Here is an 8601-nt window from a genome sequence, read left to right as displayed (position 1 = left end):
GAAACATTCATGAGGAAGATATATTTGTAAATTATACGCAGAAATCCCGACTATTATTTTGCCTATTTTAATAAAGAAATCGACTGGCCAGTGGAGACGTTTTAGCTTTTATTTAGATAGAAATGTAGACATATAAAGAAAGGGAAACCAGTACGTTATTTTTTTAAGAGGAGGGTGCCACGTAGAAGTGAAGCGGGTGAAATGGATAAAAAAGTGGGGCCAATGATCCACAAACACTGAAAGAAAGAAATGCACCTAAATCATCATTAAGAAGAAAAATGCCGCAAAATGTATAAAAAATCCCATCAATCCACATAAATAATTCAAACCAAAAGGGAAACGTATACTAATATTGTAGATGATGTGGCAATGCCTTGTGTCCGTGCTTCTTATCGAGCTCCTCCTCGATGTAATTTTCCATAAAAAATATTTTTCTTGCAATACAGTCACGGCGTTAATGGAAAAGTATGACCCTGTTTGTTTTAGAATTTGAGAACAGCTTGTGAGTCCAATACTCAGAACCATTCTCAAACTCCAAAACAAACCAGGCCTAAGTATGGCTAAAGTAGTTTTTTTCCTAAATGTTAAGTATAAGCTTGATCGGAAAAAAAAGATAGAGAAAGCAGCCAGCCTTTTCCCACCTCTTCCAACTTCTCATCTGTAACTAACTGAAAAGGTTAAAAATATAACCCACTATTATAAAGAACATCCAAAAGTAGAATGAAATCACTTAATGTGAGGAAAAAACAAATAATAGTGGGCCGAATATGAAATCTAAGGGAGAAAACAAACATAGCTTAGAAATAAAATCAAAGAGGTAAATCCATACCTTAGTAAAAACCCCGTGCGATGCACGGGTGATGAAGAAAAAGATAATGGTTAATTATAAGAAGCATTAAAACAATTGACAATAGAGAGATGAAATAATTTACAACATTGCATTTTGATTAAAACATTGTAAAATAGAACAATAAACTTGATGCAAAATCGGTAAAGATGGAAAATCGGTAAAGATGCATTTGCAACATATAAAATAAGATAGAAGAATCCACATGAATCAAGAAATCGGTGAGCAGAAAGCTACACAAATATTGCGTGCTCCGAAGAAATTCAAAGTTGTGGGAACTGCCTCGAGTTATATATAAAGTTCCTAATTAACTTATATAACTATCAATATCTATCCTTTCCTTGCATCTGTCAACTTCCAAATCCAGTTTCATATCACATGACAAACAACTCGGAACTCATAAAAATATATTCCCCAGCACTTATTGATGAGCAGGGATGACATGATATAGCAAAAAGAAGAGAATACCATATATCAGTTGAATGCTACAACATTAAGGAGAGAAATTTTACAAAATATTATGCTTGAATTATCTATAACCAAAAAGATCATTGCCTTTACCTGAATGAAATTAGCATGATGGAAACTCTGTATGAAGAAATCTAGAACTCTGTTTGCACAACCTCTTCTCAAAGAAACCCCAAAAATTAGGAAGGGTTAAAAATAGGGAAAAGAAACAAAGCCAGCAATGAGAAGTGGACATTAAAAAAATGGATGGAAAAGATATGAGAAACAAAGCCATGTGCATATTGAGTATTACATGGCATGGAGAAGGTGATTTGAAAGTGTAAACCAAAGTAAGAAGGGTAAAAGAAGTTTCACTATAGAAAGAAAGGGTAATATAATAAGTAAAAACAGTGAGGATTTGAACCAAAACTCGAACAAAATTACATAGAAAAGGAAACATCCATGTAAAGCCCTTCTACAGTTTTAGACTTAAAACCCTAATATCCACAATCATACAGGAAAAAATAAAGCCAAGAACCAACTCAATAAAAAGATTTAAAGTGTAGACTATAAGCCTTAAAAGCCCAAAAATCAAAATTATATTGTCCATGCATTTAAGAAAGGAAAAACATACCTTTTCTGTGCCATATGGCTCTTCATCATTTTGGGCTTGAGAACTCCTACAACCAGGATAGAACGACCCATACTTAGTTGTTAAACACATAAATATAATCAAATTGAAGAAAGGAAATAAATAAAACTTCACAATTCCTTAGCCGACGAATGAAGCACACTTAAACCAATCCTTGAGATGAATTTCACAAAAGTTAAGATTAGGATTTATAAAATCCCCTTTGATGTTACCCAAATCTCTGCAAATCCAAGTCCCAAGTCATTCGTTCCTATAATCAATCGAGAAAAGAATAAGAAGAATCAAGGGAATGTTAGAGAGAGAAAGTAGGGTTTGTAGAAACCCCCAAAACCCTAGAATCCTAAAGTAAAATTAAAAAAAAAAAGAGGGTTTTGGGACACACACCCAAAATCATTGTGGGGAGATGAAAGCCCAAGAAACCCAAACAAAATCTCCACAAAATTGGAAAGCCCTAACAAAATTTCATGAAAAACCCAAGAAATCTTAGAAAAATTGAGAAAGAACACAAATGTGTTGGATAGTGTTTTACCGATTCGCGAGATCTTCAAATTCGGTGTTTGATGAGATGCAGAGACGTTGGAGAGAGAGAAGGGAACTGAGAGACGTAATAAAATATCTCCCACGATGAGAGGTGTTTTTTATTGTCTTTTAGACACGTATCGGAAGAGATAAGGCTGATGATGTATACACAGAAGCTGCGTGTACAGACGACGTGGCATCTAATCTCGGTGCAAAGATGCGCATGGCAAATGTTGGTAGCAAACGAAAAAAAAAGTAATCATTACACATTAAAGCCGTCCTCGGTGAAAAGATGCGCACGGCAAATGTTGGTAGCAAACCCAAAAAAAAGTAATCATTACATAGAAAAATAAATAAGCTAAAGTATAAAGTTTTCAATGAAAAATTACGTACAAATGGTTACAAAGTTTTTAAACTACGAAACAAATACGAACAACATGTATTAATATATGACAATTACGGGAAAAAAGTCAAAAATCTCTGACAATAGTAATGAGGGGCTCTTTCAAAATATCTGCAGGAGAAGTCTTCTATTTAAAAATATCTGCAAGAGAAGACGAATGTGGTAAGTTTTAAATGAAAAATTACCTACAAATGGAGCTAAAGTTGGAAAATTACCCCAAAAGTACGAATAGGGTGTCTTAAGATATGACAATTACCTAAAAAAGTACGATGAAAGGGTATGTCTTCTGCTTTTCGGGGCAAAACCTATCTCCCAAGCCAAAAAACAACTCCTGTTAAAGAGGGAAATCAAAATTTGTTGGAGGGCTAAACCGTAAAGAAGCAGACAAAAAGCAGCTGGGGGAGGAAGGGACGATGACACGCGGCAGGGGTGAACAGTAAAAAATGCTTCCGGCTTATTATAGTAGAAGTAGATTATAGTAGATAGTAGATAGTAGATAGTATATATATATATATATATATATATATATATATATATATATATAGAGAGAGAGAGAGAGAGAGAGAGAGAGAGAGAGAGAAGCAATAACTTCTCTGAATACGAGATCAATTTTATTCTTGAAAATGTCGTTCAATTTGGGTTCTTTTAGCTTGGTGCTTCCTCTTCGAGACAATGTTTAAGGCTGAAGAACAAGTTAACTGCCCTCATTGTGGATGAAAATAGGATTAATCGCAAGATCCACAAGACGCTCTTTAACCAGCCTTTGTGTGGGAATCAAGTTGGTAGAGGGAAGATGCAATTTTCTACGACAGAAGTGCCCATATTATTTAATAAAATAACAAATATGCCCGTGCTTTAGTGTACTCTTCAATATTAGTAGTACTATTTGGGTTAACTTTTATAGAAGATGATAATCGTGTCTCCATATATATTTTCCCTTTAAATATTTAGATTTTTTTTATGTGATAGGCAATGAGGATTTATGATAACAGGTACTTGAAGCATGATTGTGAGGGTGAGCGGAAACTCGCGGAGCGAGAAGCAGCTCTTCATCAAGACTGGAATTGACGTGTTCTACCTGAAGCCTATGACACGCACTAAGCTCACCTCTTTCCTCCAAGAAATCGAGAACTGCTAAAATGTCGAGAAATTGTATGGTGAATGCACATGTAGATTGGTATTGGTGGTACGATAGAAATACCGTCCTTGATATTTGATCCAACAGCAGTATCTTAAAGAGTGTCCTGCTGAGACCACTTTCAATTTATAATAATATCCTTCTAAATTAACCAAAACCATATCATTTCCCTCTAAATTTCGGAAAGAAAAATATTTCTGAGGAAAAGATTTTCCCTCAGAAAAAATTTCTTGTAGTCCAAACAGCGCCAAAAGTGATTAAATAATCTTTGGAGTCAATCTTAATTGAATAACAAATGGTTAATAATGACTATAATCGGATCCAAAATTAATTGAATTGAAGATTATAATGTAGTTGCCAATAGTGGAAGGAGTTGATGAGGCCTGTGACTAACTTAGGTGGTTTCACATCACATTACCCTTAGACCTATCTTTGTAAGCCATGAAGTTCTTTTCTGGGAAAATTTGTTTTATTTTTCCTGTTTTTAGCTACTTAGCTCCATCTCTTCACTCATAGCCCCCTCAAATTCTCTCCCTCTGGCAAACTAATATTCCTCGGAAAAAAGAAATCATGGTGGCCAAACATAATGTTTCGATTCAATGAGAATGACATTCTTACGAAACCATTTTTTGACTCTTGGGAATTGTGTGGATTTGTTTTGAAAGCATGCTATGCTTGTCTTTTGATCACATAGGTCAAAGAGTTCTAAATAGGCATTGGACAACTACTTGCTTAGGCAAAGTGAAGATAAATATTTCAGACCCTTTGGCAGGACCACTTTTTTGTATATTTCCACTTTTGCGCTTGATACGAAAGAAGTAGAAAGAAATTGGAAGAACATGATATCTTGATGGAGTGACTATAAATTACGTAGTAATCGACATGATGAGCCTCCACAGCTAGGTGCATTGCAGTAGCTTTAGAACTGCGATAGGGATTGGAAAAATAAAGAACATGGGGACAACTATATATAGTCTCCTTAATTTGGTCAATAACTAATAAATTCCAATGAAGTTACATAGAATAAATTCCAGTATATTTACAATGACTAGATGGGTGTATATATAGTTACAAATACAATACATTAAAACATCTCCTATATACTTCCTACCAACAAAATATCTCCCAGATATTAAGGGATTTACATCAGTTGGCAATTTTGGTACCATAGATAGATAGTTGTTATCTTGGTTGTCATTATCAAAACACTGAGAAGAGGAGTGAGGGGTTTTTTCTGCGAATAAGGCATTGGAGGGTAGTCTGAGGTTCGGGGTATTTTGAGGGTAAAAGAGGGTTCATGATCAAGCTGCTGGAGGTTGTCATGTCAGTATTTCTTGGATTTTAAGTAAGAAATCCAGGTTTTAGAAATCTCTCCCACATCCTGAGATTTCTAAAACCTGGAAACATGGGATTATCTATTGCTCTCTTGCTGTCGGAAAGAAGAGCAAGAAATCATAAAAGGTGGCTGGTCTCTTTCTTCTCTCGTCTCCCTTCTAGAATTTTGAAGAAATCAACAATTCTAAAATCTGCCTATCCAAACGCCACCTAAAACTTTCCATGAAGGTGTTTTCTACATTTTTTTTTTTTTTTTGGAATTTTTGAATTCTGAGATAGTGGAGGTGAGCGGAAACTCGCGGAGCAACATCTGGCCGTGGAATTGACGAGAGTAGCAGATCCTCCCCTATTTCCAGGTTTTAGAAATCTCAAGATGCAGAGGGATTTTTAAAACCTGAATTTCTCACTTAAAATCCAAGAAAGGCTGTTAGGACAGCATACAACATCTTGATCATGAACCCTCTTTTACACTGTTTTTTAACTAAAAAACTGGATTGTAAAATCCGTGTATCCAAAACGGCGCCTTAAATTTAATATTTGGAAAAGGACATTCAAATGAAACCATTTTTTACTATAGGGAGTAACAATTTGAAAGCATGTCAAGTTTGTCGAAAAAAAAGTCTAAATGGTGTGTGTGGGTGCGTGGGTGTGGGTGGGACCGGTTCGCACTCTTTCAAACCGCACAAGGTGAACATCGCTCTAGAATATGCTTCATCGAGAGAGGAAGCGAAAGCTCTACTGCAAGACAGAGATGGTATGCAAATACAAGACTTGGAACATGATTATAGAAGTGGACTCTACAAATGCCCCAGCCTGGCCAAGAATTGCCGAGATATTATGTTAGAGAAAATGGGAGGAGTAGGTAATGGGGCAGGCAACGGTACCATGTATGTTAGAACCCTCCTTTCGCCTTGTTTGTTAGAAGGTCAGCTAATTCCGAAGCTGAAATGTTAGCTAGCAAAGGTGTAGCTAGAGAGCACCTAGAGCTATTTGATTTCCTTCCCCTTTGAGGGCGTTCCTCCTTGAGGGCAATCTGTAATCGAGCCCCTTTGTAATTATTTTTTTTCATATATATTAACCACCTCGGTCACAAAATGACACAGTAAAAAAATTCTTTCATTCAAAAGGAAAAAATTAACCCAGCAACATTCCATATTTTTATTAAATGAGAAATCCACCAGGCATAAGATAATGGACTAAAAATCATAAAGTTTATCTTTCCTTGGCAAAAACCTAGCCAAGGATTGATGAATCAAAGGCTCAAAGATCATTAGATCAAGGTATTCTCAATGTCATTTAGCTGAACTTTATAGCGACCGGTATGATCAACCAATCCAATTATGTTGCCTGTCTTTTTAGCTTGTTTTAGCTACACACCGTCAGAATATCATATAGTTCTTGCAGGTACAAGGGACTGAGGCATGAGGATAACAATCCTAGGATAATGTGTTGATTCTTGCGGTTGAATAGGAGCAAACTAAACACCAAAAAACCTAAATATTGAAATATTATGGCTCAGCTGGGATCTCAATATCCACCTCTGCCTTTCTTAACCTCTCCCAACTGCAACAAATCAACCACTTCAAAAGGGTTCCATGTTACAATAAACAAAGTCGAGAGATAAGTGATATTCCAATAAGGAAGAAAACAATCATGCACCCACACGAGGAAATGTAAACATCAATGAACCATGTTGGTTTGTTCAAATTCTCAGTGTCTAAGTTTTGCAGAATGCCATGAAACTAAAAAAGAGAGCTGATAGATTCAATGAACATTCTTCCCACTGGGTAAAAAGAAAAGCAGACAAATGCATTATTCAAAAGATTCTAGTTTGTGAGTTCCTTCTGATCACCCCTTTTTCTAGTAGTTGTGCAGACAAAATTCATGCCTCTTCGGCAGGTTTCTCGAACTGCTTCTTCAGCCAATCGAATGGCTGCAAAACAAATTACAAAAGAATTTTTTTAAAATTCACATAAAGGAAAAGGGAGAAGATGATAAAAGGAACACAACATATTAAGACATGCACAGGTGGAAGAATTGTACAAATCAAGTCGACTCAAGAAAATCGAAAAGACGAGCGAACCTATTTGAGCTTGATTTTTCTTTTCCTTACGGTGCTTTCATTTTCATATTAGCCCAATTGCATAAAACAGATGAAAAACTATAGCTCTTGTTTATTTTTCATATGAAATGCACAAAAATCCGTGAAGAGGAAAATATAAAAGATAGCCCAGAGTCAGCAACAAGAAATATGAGCCCATGAACAATTGCAGACCAACTTACCATGAAAAGGAAAACCATACCAAAACTTTGTTCTCAAGATAGCCGAGACAGAAGTTTTTTTCCCACGTCAGTACCTAATCATCTTCTCAGTAAACTACTGAGTTTTATCCCATGATTCTATTGTCCTGAACATATCCAAAACACCAAGCTTTATTCCACATCAATATCTAATAAAATCATCCCCTATATACCATCTGCTAAAAAAGAACCGGCCTTGATGACTCTCAAAGATGGTAAAATACAAGTTTTGTTCCATTCAGTATGCCATCTTATACTAAAATTTCAAGCTTTATCACAAGCTTTTATGGTTATTATCTAAAAAAGGGAGGGAAGGACCCTGCGAGTTTTTTACAGGGTGGGAATGACCCTGCGATGCCAAACAATCTAAAAAATACGGCACCAAACCCCACAGCACGTCACAATGAATGCAGATATGGTTACCAACCAGATTCCTCAGCCCTCTTGCATAAGATGCACTGATTGGGCAAGAATTGTTTCTTCCTTCTCAACATGTCAATGGTATTGATCTTCTTGTGTGCCACCGTCCAACAAAAACTTTGAACCTTTGGGGACCAGCATACCACACCTTGAACCACTTCAAGACATGCAAGGACCCCTGATGAAACAGAAGAAGAAAAGGAGGAGAGAAAACATAGTTTGGATCTAGATCCTAGATGCTGCTATCCAAAATAAAGGTGAACACTCATTCTAACCTCCCTATCACATGAACTAACAACTCTATTTTCTCGTCCTTAAGATTGCGCCTATTACTACTCTCCCCCATACCCTCTTAAAACAGTCCACAACCCAACAATCCTTCCCCCAAATTAACCTACAGAGATTCAGGTACTCATGTCATAATGAAGAATGACCAACCATGAATCCCCCCAAAATATAATATGCTCCCTTATTCCCATCCCGAGCCTAATAGAGAGAAAACATCTTGAATATACTATGCTCCTCTTCTCCCGTCCCGA

The 8601-nt window shown here is 36.3% G+C and overlaps 1 long non-coding RNA gene across 2 annotated transcripts; it reads right to left on the bottom strand.

Annotated features, from left to right (window-relative positions):
- Window positions 1-319: 319 nt before the first annotated feature.
- On the bottom strand, window positions 320-2577 carry LOC143884505 (uncharacterized). Of its 2 annotated transcripts, none has more exons than XR_013252941.1 (3): window positions 2476-2577; window positions 2089-2196; window positions 320-1974 (listed from the first exon to the last, which is right to left on the bottom strand). It is a non-coding gene; the product is annotated as an uncharacterized LOC143884505 (long non-coding RNA). The 2 variants fall into 2 exon arrangements; XR_013252938.1 differs by lacking the exon at window positions 2476-2577 and adding an exon at window positions 2331-2467.
- Between the last annotated feature and the right edge of the window lie 6024 nt (window positions 2578-8601).

This window comes from Tasmannia lanceolata, unplaced genomic scaffold, assembly GCF_043159265.1.
Source record: "Tasmannia lanceolata isolate RefF3 unplaced genomic scaffold, GAP_Taslan_0.1 ptg000002l, whole genome shotgun sequence".
Taxonomy (NCBI): Eukaryota; Viridiplantae; Streptophyta; class Magnoliopsida; order Canellales; family Winteraceae; genus Tasmannia; species Tasmannia lanceolata.
The sequence above is the reverse complement of the archived record's forward strand: the minus strand, read 5'-3'. Positions and strand labels throughout refer to the sequence as shown.